The sequence below is a fragment of the Falco naumanni genome, chromosome 14 (genome assembly GCF_017639655.2).
Source record: "Falco naumanni isolate bFalNau1 chromosome 14, bFalNau1.pat, whole genome shotgun sequence".
NCBI classification, from domain to species: domain Eukaryota; kingdom Metazoa; phylum Chordata; class Aves; order Falconiformes; family Falconidae; genus Falco; species Falco naumanni.
In genome coordinates, this window is record NC_054067.1 from 15,066,094 (window position 1) to 15,082,611 (window position 16,518).

The window sequence follows — 16,518 nt, forward strand, 5'->3', positions numbered from 1 at the left end:
AAAAAACAAAAGTAATCAAACCAACAGTATAAGAGCATCCACTGCTGCGTTTCACAGGATGGGAACCCACAGAAATCCACTAGCAAGTAAGATGAGCACCAAAGGGAGCATCCAACAGTCAGCTACAGTGTCAACCCTCACATTTAGAAATATTACACCGTTTATTACATTGCAACACACACACACACACCCATAGCCACAAGGAGGAGGCCAGGCAGGCTCTGCCTCATTGGTTTTATGGTCTTTCTGATGGAAAATGCCGTCACACAAAAGTCTGGGGGTGGTTTTGAGTGCAATGCCAAAGTTGTAGTTGTAGTTGTCTAAAGTAATTGTTACTTGTCATACAAATTTTATCTAAACAGCAGCAGACTAGCATTTAGCAGAGACATACACCCCTGGAGGTACACAAACACGCAAGTACGTGGTTTAGTAAAGTGGTACCTGGTATCTGAGCTACTGCGTACTCTCACAAGCATTAACATCTTGGTTACAACTCGTTTGTCTTCCTTACTGCCCAGCTAGACTGGACAAACAAAAAAAATGACCTCATGTTATGCTAATTTAATCAGTATTTCATGCAAGGCAGATACAAGTTTAGATGGTCTGTCCATATGCAAATTTGAAATATAAAGCAAAGCTCCCTTTAGCACACAGCCTCACATTAGCAAGTCATTTCATAGGAAGGGAATTTTCAGGAAATTGCACATTTAATTTCCATGTTATGGGAAGTGGCTTCCCTTAGTTCTTCCAACAGTCACCTCCTGCTATTAATGACCACAAGCAATGCAGTGACCCTTGTAACGTCTGATTTCACAGCAAATATTTTAATTTCTGAAGGTGAAATGTGAGGCTTACTCTCCTATAACACTTATCTTTATGGCGCTCTTAATTCTTTAGGATTTATGGTCTTCACTAAAAGCACACAGAACATAATTGAAATAGATCTTTCCAAGATACATCTGGACTATTTTAACCTACCTTTCCTTGTTAGCCATTTATATTATCTTGTTCTAACATAGGAAAAAAGTATTTTCACACTAAGCACTTCACCAGCAGCTTTTTAAACTTAAAAAAAAATATTAATGGCTGTTAACAAAAAAACCCACACATTGGTTCTGGCAGCAAAGATTTTCAGAAATCAGGACTTGCGGGAGAGCTTTACAGCCCCAACATTCTCCCATTTCATCCAAATGGATCAGTCTCTCAAAGGCATTAACACTTCCTTGAAATTATGTCTTTTTAAGCAAAATGTGCAATTTCAGAGGTCCTAGAAAGGTATGAACATGACATTGTAATGAGAGTCTCCAGCACATGGAGAACAACCATGGTCCAAGTTGAGAGAAAAGGAAAACAGCATTTTCCAAAAAATCTTTCTTGCTCACAGGAGCCCCACTGTGCTCTGGGAGAGCCTGCCACATCTCCAGGTTTGAGAGCCAAAGTGGACAAGTGCCCAGCAGAAATGATGGAGGCAAAGCGAAGCTTGCTGCGAGGTAGAGAAGAGGACCCGAAAGCCCCTCCAGACCCCATCACCCTGCTATGCTGCATCTGTTAGCCAGGGAGACACAGCACCAAGGCTGGCTTTGCAGCCCACTAAACTCCTCTGTTTTTCATTGTTGGTTTATGTGGGGTTTTTTTCCTCCAGGAAAAAAAATAAAAATATTGAGACAAAAAGAACAGTTTGAAGAATGAATGTTTTTTCCAGTGTTATCACTGCAGCAATAGGCACATATGGGAACTCAACGAGAGCTCAGTTCTGATTTATGTTTGATATTTAATTTAATTGAATTTTGCAAGAAAACTGTTTTCATTATTGAGAAACGGACCTCCCATCATGCAAAAGGGGGGGGTGGGGGGGTGGAATCAAATACTTAAACTCTGCCTCGTTTAGCAGTGACACTTTTGGAATGAACAATAGCTTCATACATAAATTTGCTTGTTTGGCTGCCACAGATATGATTTGTCAGGGCATTTTAGAACAAAAGAAATGACACGTCAAAGCAAATCTATAGTTTAGCTAATCAAAATGACATGTTTTAAATATTCAGGTTGTTTTGCACCAAAAAAGCCGCATTTATCAGAAAGCATATAAATTGACAGGAAATCTAAGATCTAAGTGGAATGCGGACAAAAATAAGGATTTTCAAGTACTGACAAGAAATTTATTCCCCTGCGCACCTCAACCACCACCGCTACCCCTCCCCCCCAAAAAAAAAACCCAACACATCAAAAAACATATCCTCTGCTACTTTTAAGCAATGAAAATATTAAAGCCACCTAAAGCATTTTAGCTCACAAAGCTGGCTCAGCACTTGGCATCACTCAGAACGACAGAGCTGGTCACACCACTTTGTAAGCAGCCCTTGGTAGACTGACCAAGCTTCTTCCCATCTTTCCACTAAGTTTTATCCAGGAACTGGTTCTCAGCTTCCAGAGCTCACAGTGGTATTGCTAACAGGGAATGGAAATGTTAGATACATCTGCAAAGCTTTAACTTAGTTTCTGCAGACAGTCTGGGGAGGAGGAGCGCGAGGGGATGCGTTTGGTGTCTGTAACAGATATATATACTCTTTAGCCGTAAGCAGGTAATGGCATACAGATACCTTCAAGGATACTGCATAAGATTACTTGGATACAAAAAAAAAAAATGAATAAAAGCATCAGACTCCAAATGCTCATTTTGCGAGTCCCCTGCAGGACTCCCGCTGCTTGCAGCCAGCCGCCTTGCACCCCCTTAGCACAGATTTCATCCAGCCCTGCTTCCCCCCCAGGACCTCTCTGCTCCCGCCAGCCTGCACTGAACTTACAGTAAAACTTGTCAGAGCAAAAACCTTATTATGCAGGCAAGACAGCTCACTGTGCTTAGCTGCTCACAACACAATGCCTGGTTGTGGAAGCTTAACATTATCTCCTAAAAGTTAAGCCCCGTTCATTTATCATCTATTACCAGAATAGCTTCTAGGTTGCAAAGAAAACACTCCAAGGCAGGCTTTTACAGCAGTCTGCCTGCCTCCCGCTTCTCCGTGCCTGCGGGGGGGGGGGTTAAGTCCATCACCAGTTTTGTCTTTGCAAGACAAACATGTTTCAGAGCATGGACAATCCCACTAAGCCCACCGAAAGTGTCTGTCCTGTTGTGAATCTCACCACTGCCTCTGTCCTGCAGCCTACAAACCTGCAGATAAGCTGACTGGAAAAACATCGGCTCTCTTCTAGCCTGCCACAGCATGGAAAGCTGCTACATCCTAGAGGCACAAAGAAAAAGCCACAAAAGGTCATATGGAGACTTTTGAAGAATTTGAGGAGCTGCACTTCACAGTCCATGAACAAGCCGGGGACCTAACAGATTAACCAGAGTTCAAGAAAGCACAGCTGGGGCCCATCACCGCCGAGAAAGGAGCAGCATTAACTAGCTGTAGTATCCTTTGCTGTAAGGAAAGCATATCATGCTCTCAGATATTTCAGTTATCACAATGTTCTTCTGCATCTGCCACTTTTAGCCCATCTTTCAGCAGGTCCCAAAATCACCCCGCTACCAGGCTCCCGACTGACACTCTATCCCACATGGAAAAAAAGTACAAAAATCATTCGGTTTACCAAAGTCCCCGTGTATAAGACTGGGTGCTACCCACCCAGGATTGCTGCTCCATGCAGGCAGAGCACAGATTCTGGCATGAGGGGGTTTGCACAGACTGCAGTTCCCAGCCCAGGGACCGGTGGATGTGCAGGAAAAGCCGCACGATGAAGCTTCAGAAGAGACAGCAACTGCCTACAGAAGACACTGTCAGACCAAACGATCAGGGCATTTTCCATAGGAGACTTGTACTTTAGGGTCACTGCGTACTCCATTCAGCAACAATGACTTACGGTAGTCTAAACTCAGACAGCAAAGCGACTTCATCACCAGAAATATCTTGCTGAATTTGCAAAAAAGCGCACATGCTGCAGGATCAACGTGCCCGTCACCAAGCTCTAACAGCAGCACTGCAAACTGCTGCTGGTTTTCTGAGGCTGAAATCCTGTTGCATTTCTAGTAAGTGGACAGATTGGCAAACATTTAAGCTCAAGACTTACCACCACCACCTAAAAACCCCATAGATATTGCTACGTTCAGTGCTGCTAGGCTATGATGTCAATTGGATTTGAAAGTAAACGGTACTAGCAGCTCTGTGTGCCAGTGTCTTATTTCCACGACTCCCCAAGAAGCCGTCCTTTAGCAATCTGACAAACCCAGGCATTCCAAATGACTAAACACTTTTTGATGCCTTCAAGTGACAGCTAAAAAGCAGCATCTAACACTTGGGGGATTACTTTGCAAGAAAACCTATTCATAAGATCCTTTAACTGCAGCTATGAAGCACGGAGCCTTTTAAATGTTTCTTCTTGCCAATTTGAATAACCAACATTTCTAGGAGAAATCCATCCCTACAGCCTCTCCAGTGAGTGCTTTTGCTTTCCGTACTTTGAAGAAAGGCAGAGGACTGAGAAAACCTCTGTCCCCTGCATGCCCAGAGCTCTCCTGCCCTAAACCAACACTGACTGGTTTTCCAGCATCCAAACCAAGGCACCTCCGCCTGCAGCATCTCCCACGCAAACACAGCGATGAGGACTGACCCAGTGGTGACACAAAACAGTACTTCAGTCAGAATGCACAATATAGGTTTCAAACACCTGCCACGTATATACTGCAGCAGTCCATTATTTGCACGGACACACGGTAAGGAGGGCACCACCGCCACATACAGTTCACTGGGGTTCCTGATCGCCTGCTAGAAATGACTAAAAGTTGTCTATTACTGGGAAATGCACCTATTATTTTTTTAATTTTGAACCTGTCTGCCACAGAAGTGGTTAAGGAACAAAGACACTATTGTAAGTCACTGTATAGCTATGATACAGCCACACTTCCTATGTCGCACCGTGTTTGGATGAAAGATTGCCGCCTCCTAAAACAGCAAAGCAATGCTACATTTGGAAACGTTATTAGACTATTTAATTCTTTATTAGTAGAGCCATTGAGATTTATAGTCTACGGGAAAGGGTTGTTCAATCAACAAGGAGCAACCGAAGTGAAAAAGCATTAATGTTACCATCGAGGCAATTATTGTAATATGATCACAATTCCTATGCATCTTTAATTTTTGCCAACACAACGGATTCTCGAATACATGGATCCCTGTTTCATTAAGTTAATATTATTTGCAATAATAATATGAGGTGGGTGAAACAGAATCCAGTCTCTGAACACTTAAGGGTTTTTCCCCCCCCAGGGGATATCAGTATACAAAATGGGGTTTCCAGCAAAGTGCTTGTAACCTCAGAAGCCAGCGCACCTATTAAACACTTAGCAGGGCTCCAGCAGAAAGGCAACACCAGAGACAACAGTCTCAAGCAAGATAAAATCTCAGTCCCCTCTCTCAGGAGTAGAATGCTGGTTTAGTTCAATTTAACGTCTTATCTACACGGAAATCCAAACAGGCAAGAAAATGTCGTTGCCCTCTGAGGAGCAGAGCAGCTATGCTCCGATCCCACGCGGCTCCAGCAATGCAGTCTTGGGCAGGTGACGGGTTTGTCACATGGAAACCAACTCCCTGTAGCCATTTCTCCTGCCACACGTCTCTGGTCCAAGGGTGGTGCTTTCCTTTGGCAAATGCAGACCCAAAGGGACGGGAATGCCTTGATCCAAGAAACCAATCTGAACTTCAGCAAAATTGTGAGGTTGGTTTGAGGTTTGGTTTTTTTCTTCTTCTTTTTGGGGGAAGAGGGGAGCGAGCACCAAGAAAACAAGTTGCTCTAAAGCACACACACACAAAAAAAGAAAAAAGATGAAGGAGATTTCTATTAACAGAAAAAAGTCCGCTGCACTGTAGTAATTACTTTACTGAACGATCAGATCCTATCAGGACACTGGTTATCTCCATTCATCTCCCAATCAAAGTTTATCTGAGGACTATGGAAGAGCTGGTCTCAGACCCTAGTCGTACCACACCACAGAGTTTTTGACAAACTTTAAAACTTATACAGCTCTTCACTTAATACTTCAGCAGACTGCACAAGGGACTCAATCTGGTCAGGAAAAGACAGGCACCAGTTGCAGCAGAGAGAGGAACGTCTGTGCTGTGTGCAGTCAGCACGATACTGCAAGCCACAGGGTAAGTCGGAATTTTAGAGCATAAAAGAGAAATAAAAGAGAAGGGAAAAGTGACTCCACCTCAGGATCAGTGCTGAGCTCTGGATGGAAATATTCACAGAGGGGAGGGGGAAAAAAATATCTTAAAGCACAATTCGCTCCTTATGCTTAGGACCTTAGAGTGAACCTATCAGTTTTCTCACATCAGGGAAGCAGCAACTTTGCTGACCCCCCTGCATGCCAGCAGACCCCTGCTGCACCCCCCCACCACCAAACACAGTCCTGCCCCATGCCTCCTCAGGCCCCCTCTCTGGTTTTTGCCACATGCAAACCTCTAACATGCTGCTCTTGTCCAAAGCCACACGCTCCCCTTAAAACTCGCACCAACATCCTGGCACCTGCTTTGGCCCTCGAAGGAAACAACAGTCAGTGGGACAACACGCCTGTGCAACCCTCCGACTGCGGAGGTATCGCATCATTCATTCACACCCGCTTCCAGAGGGTATCATGCAATAAAGCAGGGAGAAGGGAAAACGAGAAGTGTGCACAAACCTCAGCCCTTCCCATGGAAACGCTCCGCTGGATGCCCTGCGGGAAACCCCAGCTCTGCTCACGAACCAGGTACCCAGGCGAGGGCAGCTCTGCAGACCTCCTCCATCACGTTAGCTGGAAGACGACAGCTTGGGTTTATGAAAAATGGAGGCTGTGACATTTGGTTTTTTTGCTGAAACAGATGTTTTTAGCTAACAGGCATTTTTCTGTCCAGTTCTCAAATTGATTTTTTCTTGGCTTCTCTACACAGTGCCACTGTAGCTGTGTTATATACACTGAAAATATTTACAAAGGCATCAAAATTAACTCCAGGTAGGACTTTGGCAAGCCAGGAAAGGAGACCAACAGAAAGCAATTCTAACGTGTGGAGAAAAAGCTGTCTCCTTTCTCTGCAATCAGAAAAACAGAGCAACTGGAGGCCCAAATCTGAAGTCAAGTAAGATGAATGGCAACTACAGCAAGGGCCATAAAAACAGCAATAAAAAGTAAGTTGCCATAAGGGAAATACGCAGCTCAACACCTCTCCAGCAAGGTAAGCATAATAAACTCACTCCTAACGCGGACATCCGTTTATTCTCTCAGGTGCAACCTAAATACAAAACCAGGGAGAGATGTAGGAGAAGCAGCAAATTAAATTCCGTCTGCTATGTAAATAATCTGGCTTGTTGATGGAATTAGTTGCACGATTTAGATCAACATAATCTGACCTTAAACAATGAAATTAACAGCCAAAAGCCAGTACTCCCCCTTCCCTGAGGGCTGTAGCAGTTTCTTCTCAAACCCCTTTCTCAGACCTTCAGAGAAGGGATTTCTCCTACGCCGGTCTTGGCACCTGTCAGAGACCCATATTTTATTTTACTTTGCACCAATGCAAAGAGGTTCTAAATATTACGGAATTAAAATGAACAGAAAACATGAAAGTGCTTACAAGGCATTTCCACGTTCTCATCTGGCAAGTGAGTAGCTGATTTACAAGCCAGCTGTCAATAGAGAACAATTGCTTAACTCATTTTACAGGAAAGCAAAAAAGTAGTAAAAAAAAAAAGGCAACTTGCAAGTGCAGAATACTGTGCAAAATTGCTTTTTTCAACATGGCAATCGGAGGCGTGTTCATCACCAACCTGTCAAGGAAAGATGCCTGTTTAACTTTCAGATGAGCACCCAAGAGCTTGGAGCTGCTAAGCAAATAGCCAGAAACCTCCCCAAAGATCCCACCACTGCGAAGCAGCAACCAGCATGTCCCTACAGCTGACGACTGGCCCTTCCTCTTAGCATCTGCAACCACACACTTACTTGTGTCAACACAAAGCAGGATCCCGCAGGCTCCACGCACCCTAAACATCAAAGGAAAACATTAACTGCAAGGATTATCTTATCTAGGCCAGCAAAATTACAACTCTCAAAGGAAGACTCTGGCTTGAAAGTGTGAAATGTTAATGCCTGCAGAGTATAAATGGCAAGTGCTTTGCTCCATTTGGATGTAACCCTTACTAAAACAGAAAGAGAATACCAAAAAGCTGTCCCACGCACCCAGGGACACCTCTGCAGTTTTCCTGAAAGGAGAAACCAAAATGAAAGCAGAAGAAAGCATCCATTTCTGATTTTACAGCTACCAATTGCATCTGCCCAAGGCTCTACTTATAACGCAATAGCTGATGGTATTTCTCTTTCCTTAATGAAAGCACCCGTGCTTTAAGGAACTGCACACAAAAATACTGTATCAAGAAGGGCAAGTCTAGCCTTGTGAGAGATGAGAAACTGCCTTTCAAGTCAGCATTTTCAAGTTTGAAGAATCTGGCACTTTTCTGTACAAGGAAACCTCAGAACTGCCTCCTTACTCACTGCACCATGCTATTCACCACTCGTCCTGGCCACGAGACAACCACCTCTGTGCAAGTCTGGGTAGTGCCCAGGGCAGGTACCAACACACATACAACGTCCTGATGCAGCGAAACACCACCAGCAGCAGATGGACGACCAAGGTCTACCACATTGCCCCGGAAAACAAACCCCTCCCAGTCACAACTACACCTCATTCCCCTGCCACATCCAGCAGAGGTACCCGCATGGTGTCTTCCCCTCCCTGCTGGCCCAAGGGGACACACCAGACCAACCCTGTCCTCGTCTCTGACCCAGCACCAGCCCCACAGCTGCTCTCGCCTGGTGCTGAGGCTCCCCCGCAGCCCGTGTTGGAGACCCCAGTCCCCCGTGCAGCACTTTGTGCTTGCTTTCTGCACTGCTGCCAGGCAGAGGTTTTTGGCAAGCCCCTCAGCTCAGCCCTACACCTCCACCGCTTGTTCTTCCCCCCAAAATGCAGCTGGCCGTGTGCTGCTCTCAAGTGAAACCCTCTTCTAAGCATCTCGGACCAGCCCTCATGTGGCTGGATGCTCTCTATCTCTGGGCTGCATGAGGCAGCTGGAAAATCCATGATTTTCACATCTTTGGCCAGCCCCTCTCTGTTACACATAGCGAGTTTTGCAGCCCCACATACAAGCAACACCAAGGAGTTTAGATGCGCTGACCTCCCCAAGTTTCCAGCCCCTGCTAGTGCCAACCAGCCCTTGTTTACTGAGCTGGTCCCTTAATCTGATTGAATTCTCCATCGACACTGCGCTTCTGCTACGCTGCCTTGCTTGTTAAATTGCTATTAAGTGATTAAAACAAGACTCTCGCCTACTCCCCAGGCACCACGTCAAAGATGCGTTAAACTGCTTTTTAAAATTTTAATTATTTAGCTATTGCAATCCTATTACACAACTCTTTTTGTAATCGTTCATTAACCTTTGGTTTTAAATAATTAGCAGGCCCCTGCAACAGCAGTAACATTGTGTTCAATTTTGTGAAGTTTGTTAAATAACACAAAGGAGGTTGCGGTGCTGCTCCACAGCCACGTACAGCCGCCGAAGGGACGGGTTGGTACAAGACACCTTGCTATTGACGTTACACAGAAGGACTACGCAGCCAGCAGAAGAGCAGCTGACGTGACTGCAGAAGGACACTTCCAACCGGCTGCCAAAGGGCCGTCACAGCACAAGTCAGAAGCCAGGACAGGTCCCCTCAGTGCTTGCAGGGCCACATGAGTCCCCAGCTGCGTGCTGCGTACAGCTGTGGACCACATCCTTAGCTGGAAAAGTCAGGGCACATCCTACAAAACCAGTGTCGCGGCAGCCCCGTACACCTGTATCTCCCAGACAGCAAACACTTCAGCTATAGAAAACACTAGGAACAGACCTTTTGCTATGAAAATGCTCAAGCAGGAACAAAGCAGGTTCCTCATAATGGGATGAGAGCTGCCTCCAAAAGCAGCCCGGTTAGGAGCAGGGCAAGCGGTGCACAAATAAACGTACACTTCCATTTTTTTGCAGCTGCAGTGACTACATCTCAATCAAACTAGTCCAAACCTCCTTCATGCAGAGGACCTTTCAGCAGAACTGTTGTCATCAAAGCTGCTAGAAGTGTTCAGTTGCACCTATACATGCCATTAACATGCACGGTGCTGGCCACTATTACAGTCCCTATTACTATACCCTACAATAGCCAATGAACAGCTGTCATCTCCCCCTCCAAGCAAGCTAAGAGAGACCGTGATTAATATTAAAGAAAGTAGAGAAAGCAAAACCTGCACTGACTCATGAGGAAGCAAGCACTGAAAAAAAAGAAGTCAGATGGCTGGAAACAGATGTCGTCCCCAACTATTCCCCTCCACCTCTTCAGCCGGGCAACAGGGACCTCACAAATACACATGCTGTAAGGTCCTGGGCAGGAAACCATTCTTGCACGGCATCCTCCGCATGCTTTTAGACTACAGAACAACAAAACAAAATAAGAAGTTGGACGCTTTCATACTGTGTTGCATTACAGTAAAGGAGAATCCAGCCCAATAGAACAGCCACCCCTATGCTACAGGGGTTTAAAAGCTTATTAAAACCCTGACATAATACTCCTTAAGACAGTACCATAATGCATAAAAGAATATGATTATGCAGTAAGGACAAGGCAACTGCATTTTGAAGGAGCAACTATGACTTCGCCTAAAATGTCATTACCACTAGGAAAATCAACAAACCAAGGAAACTTCATTTTATGCCATTAAGCATTTCAAAGTATCTGAGTGACATCACTGTACTAAATAACAGACTACTCACATTCCCACATAATTTGTTTAATAGGCAGCTGAAAACATCAGAAAGACAAAAGGGAGGTTTTATATTCTGATCATTTATATTTTATCTCTTAACAATCAAAAGCATCACAAGCAGCGAAGGAACTGTTGTCAGATATAATTTTGATGACATGCATCCCTTTAAGTGTATCCAGTGTTCCTCAAATCATTAGCAGCAGGGGAAAAAAATAACAGAATACTAATAGTCAAGCAAACTGAGTACAATAACTATTCCTTTTTTCCCATTCATGTTATCAGCCCATATTCTAGCTCCATTTCTTCTGGAAGACCGTTTGAAGAAACAAAATAGAAATTTGAATACACTGGCTCACTGCTTAATTTTATCCCATGCTCAACTACACGTGAAGGGCTACCAGAAACATGGGCAAAGCTACTTATTTCTATGCCTCCGTGTCCTTCCTTCCCAACTTTTTTTGCTGTGATTCTGAAACCACAGCTCTTCACAGGCTCATCCTTACACCCATTTCTTTGTACCCCCTTTTTGACCGTACCCCACTGCTGTCACATGTTGTACACTTGGATTTCAAGCCCCAGAGAGAAGCAAGATCAGAGATAACAGCATCACTGCCCCTTATAGGGGCTGGGCACTAACAGTTGTGTGAGTATTAAGCCGATGATGGATCATTGTCATTCAGGGGGACAAGCCGCCCCTAACCTTAGATTTCAGCAGGAACGTACATCATCATTTCCTTACTCCTAAACTGAGGCTCCCTGATGACCCACTCCTTTCAAAGGACAAAAGGAGAACCAATGCTGGAAAGGTTGAAAAGATCAACAGGACAGCCCTTTGGTGCTCTGCCTCCCCTTGCGCTTTTTACTAGATCCCTTAACTCTTCAGTTTTCCCCACGCTCCGCAGAGTGGCACGCAAGGTGGTGGTACGAGGTGTATCTCCGCCTCGAGAGGAGCAGAGGAACAGAAAACACTACTGAAGAGCAGGGAATGTCATAGTCCATTAACTGTAATTAGAGGAAAGACTAATTTATGAAGCAGATAAACTTGGATGTGTAAGTTAGCTCTATACAGTAAGTGCACAGAAGGTAATGTCTTCTGAAGAGTTTACATTGTTCCCTGATAATCAACGCTTAATTAGATCTCTTTACCTTAATGCAGATTTTCTCTCTCCAATGTTACTGCTGTCCTTTCACCATCTCACCCTTTCCCCCTGACGTTAGTGGCTTTGTCCTCCGACAAAAGCCCACTGCAAAGGGGGAAGTGCCAGCATCATAAATCTTTCAGTAAAAGCCAAGATGTTGTTTTCTCTGAAACGTTTTACACTTCAGAAAAATGTCAGAAATGTCAGAGTCCATAAGCAGAAACAAAATCAGAGATCTGCTTCCCTATTAATACTGCATGACCTCCTCAACCATCTCGCTCCGGGAGAGGGAGACAGGATGCTCTACGGGGAGCAGGAGAGCCAGCAACCATGGCCGAGGAGGGGAGGGGGGCTAGAGAGCTAAACAAAGTATTAGCCACTGGCAGGTCTCAACAGCAAACCAGTTTAAAATACAGGGAGCATGGAACCAAGCGCCTCTGCCTTGGGAGCAGGCTGAAAAGCTGGATGCTCTTCTGGAGAAGGGGCGTGCAAAGCCCGGAGGAGAGCAGGGGCAAGACTTGACCCTCAGCCTCCAATCAGTCTTAAATTCCTTCTCCAACCCGTCTGCATGCAGAGGTGGCAACCCAAAATTATAATTGCCTATAGGGAGGATGGAAGAAAAGTGCTGTTAATTCCACGTGTCTCTCAGAGGGACACCTTAATCTTTCCTTCAGTGCATCACCCAAGATAAGGCAGGGGGTCATCTTCAGAAATAACATGGGGGAGTTCTGTTTTCTGTCCCCTTTCACCCTCGAGCTTAGCTGCTGCTGTTCTACTGCGACCTCAGCTCCAATACATGCACAAACGCTCCTCCTGGAGCCTTCGAATATATCACAGTGATTTATGTGCACTTTCAGACCTCTACAAAAACACAAAAGGAGATATCTCTTTGCTTGCCCAGGAAAGCCTTGGCAGAAAGGCTCGGCCATAACAGGCGTTGACCAGGGAAGGCACCATCCCCACTTCCACAAGTTTTACAGCCCTAAAGATCTAAGGGCTCAGGTCACCACCCGACTTCATCATTCTGTGTAGCCAACAGCTGGGTTTAGTACCAAAACCTGGTATTAACTGGGCAGATTAGCTCCAACTCAGAGTAACTCAGAAGCATAGTTTTGGTACAACATAAAAGCTCTGCTCCAGCCTGCTGGCAGCCTTTCCACTTTGTAGTGCCCCGTGAACCACGATTAGCAATGTCACTCGCAGAACTGAGCGGCACTTTGTCCACAAAAGGGTGACATCAGGCTCAACTTGGGCTACTGCAGCACTTTCTCTGCAGGTCCTGTCACCTACAACATGCTCAACTCTTGTTACAGATAAAATTGAATCTTTTTTTTTTTTTTTTTTTTTTTTTTTTTTAATTCTCTTGCTCCGTTTCTCCTCCTCCCCTCTGAGCACATGAAGGAACTTCAGACATTTTCTGCCACATTCATAGTGTTTGGAGTCAAGTCCTTGTACAGGTGATCATTTCTCAGCCCATAAACTTAAGTTCTCTTATCGAATTAGTCCCCAAAGTGTTTAAAAAATGGTGTTGAAATGCCTTCCATGCAAGAATACCCCCACACACTTTAACTTGTTCGCACGACTCCTGCAGCACTGCAAACATGAATGAAAAAGGCACAGCCACGTACAGGATCAGAACAAAAGGTCTCATTACGAATGCATCAACGGATCGGTAATAAACTTACGAAAGATTTGCTTACGAACAAGGTTTGTTATGTTCTTCTACTACACAGGCGTATTACAGGAACGAACAGCTACACGGACACCTGAGGAGGTCTGCATGGTCACACACAGGTATTACTCATGCAGACGTAGCTGTTAGGAGGTGACACGTTCCTGACATCGTATATTCAGAGGATAAAAAGCCCTCGCACATTCTGCAAGCAAACTCACTCTAACTACAGCTTTTGAGTCCCTTCCAGATCTCCGAATGAATGATCACACTTCAGAACAGCAGAATAGCTTTCTGCAACAGACATTTAGATTAAATATTATAACTGATTATAGGCAGAGCTGGTAGCCCTGCATATTACAGTTGCCTAATGCTTCTGATCTTTAGACCCTATTCCTACTTACCTATAATTTTGCCAAGCTCTAACCATCTGGACCGCAACTTCGCATGCCTTTTGTCTGCCTCAGGCAAATTTTAATTTCAGCCAAAATGGTTCGACTGCTTCTGAGAACGAGGCAAAGGAGAAAGATTTATTTATTATTTTTTTTTGCCTACAGTAAAAATTCCTGCTGACCTTTTCTTTTAATTAGCTAAAGCATTTCCCAGACTCTGAAACAGAACTCAACTTTTGACAGATTTTGTGAGAGTCTGTATAAACATGACGGTTTTTGTTGCAGTTTGGGGGTACAGTTGAGTTTGAGGGTTTTTTGCCCTATCTGCATGAATGCACCCAGATTCAGCTCGCTTGTGCTTTGAGGGGAGGGGGAGAGAATAAGAGCTGAAAATTTTCAGTTTTGTTTTCAACCTTGAAACCTCATGCTTTTTAAATGAGATCCCAGGTTTGGGTGCATTATTGCTACTATGCATTAACTTAAAAGCAAAGCTGAAGTACTTGGAAGTCGGACATTGCTGCTCCAGCTCCTTGCCTTGCCAGCTCCAGAAGCCAAAAGGTGTGGAGTGTACAAAGCCAGCGTTAACCAGAGGTTGTATCCAAACCCAAGACCTACAGCTTTGATATATATTGCTACACTGCAGCGAACATGATCAAAAAAAGGTCTTAATTAGGCTCCTGAATTTCAGTTTTTCCATCTCTGGAAGAAACATGTTAGTACTCAGCGCTGAACAGCATGAAACAGCGTGAAAATGACGTTTTCACATGCAATTTAAGATTTTGAAGAATTCTGTCCTTAAGTGTCATTTGGAAGCATCAAGAACCAGGCATCAAACAATGAGGAGAAAGAAAATGACTCATTAAGGGACATCCATTCAGTGCTTTTACACAAGGGAAGAAGCTTATGGAAAAAATACACGTGATGCTATAATTAAAGGCTTGTATTCTAATGCACAGGACACGAGAAACCAAACTGAGGTCACAGATTGCCTGGTTTGTTCATAACCTTCATAAACTTTTCACCCTCAATAATATTCTTCCGATTTAGTTTTCTGAATGCAAATTTGCATTCTAGCTGCTGGTGTGAGACAAATCCAGGAGTATCAACGTGCATCTGAAAAGGTTACTTTCTCCCAGCTCTATACCTTGAAGATGCATTTTTGGGATCAAATATTTACTTACTAGCGGGTCTAATTATTTTTCATGCTTATGTCACGGTGAGGCATCACAAGCTAGAGAAATAAATGGTTTCCAGCCTCTTACCAGTTCAAAGACTGCCTTCTCATTTGATGTGAAGTATTTGCTTTTATTTAATACTAGTAACACAGTGCACTTTACAGAGCATCTTCGAGGTAAAAATCTATACAACATAGTAAAAAAATACCATTATACTGTCCATTAGTTCAAGAAGTAAGATTCTGAACCACACCTCTTAGAAAATGAACCATTTCCCCAAATGTCAAATGCACTGCGCTTATTCTTCACTGGGACCAAAACGTGACATACAGGGTTACTAATATCACTTCCAAACCGTTATCTAAACAAACAGTCTATGAACAAAGTAAAAGAGGGTAAAAAGCAGCTTATCACCTCCAGCTTCAAAGCCGCTTCAAATTCCAGCACACAATTGCCACCTCTCAGCCAACACAGATGAGAACACCTACTCTGTACGGAAACACACCTTTAATCTTCCTTCAGAAATCACAAAGCTCATTCCCAGGGACAACGAAGGCTACATCAGCACAAGCGCTCTTCAAGGCAGCAGACCTTTCCCCCTTTTCCAGACCACCCACTTCAACGCAGGCACTTTCTTCATGTATTGCAATGCTGCATCACACTATTTGCAGTACTACTTGTGCAACGCACACGCTTTCCCCTCCATGCCAGAGGATGGATGCACCTCAGCCCCTGCTTAGGTCCCACCCCCAGCGGGGGGGCTGCCATGGGAACCCAACACAGCTGGGCAGATGTGAACCTACAGCAAACCAGGGCTGTTCATATAAGCACCAAACACCTGCAGAGCCCCTCAGTGTTCAGCCCCCCCGGGCAGATGCCACCGCAACACCCCACCAGCCCAGAGGCCAGCCATCCTCCTTCTGTGGCCCCCCTGGTTTCTACCGAGGATAAAGCTCACTAAGCAGCCACATCATCCTCCTGCAGGACGAGAGGCAAGAGTAACCATTCCTTCTAATCTCACCTAGAACCAGCTCGCTGCCTAACCCCGGGACAGTCTCACACACGTTGCTCACGAGCATCCGTGGCCACGCTGGCTGCACTGCCCTGCACACAAGCAGCGCGCCACATGCAGCCTGACAGCCAAGCATTACCCTTCTGCAGCCAGCACGTACAGCTCTTCTGCAAGGAGAGGGAGAACCACCATGGATCACCCTGTCCTCCAAGAGAGGCTGAGCAGAAGACCACCACCCAGTACTGGGCTCCTGCTATTCCCTCACTCCCCACCACTCCCCGCAAAAAAAATAAGTATTTGTATTCAACATTTCT

General features: G+C 44.8%; 1 protein-coding gene across 1 annotated transcript in view; it reads right to left on the bottom strand.

The window, feature by feature from the left end:
• GPC3 (glypican 3) overlaps nt 1-16,518 on the bottom strand; it is a 154,808-nt gene that overhangs the window by 116,469 nt on the left and 21,821 nt on the right. The gene's annotated exons all lie outside the window — the stretch shown is intronic.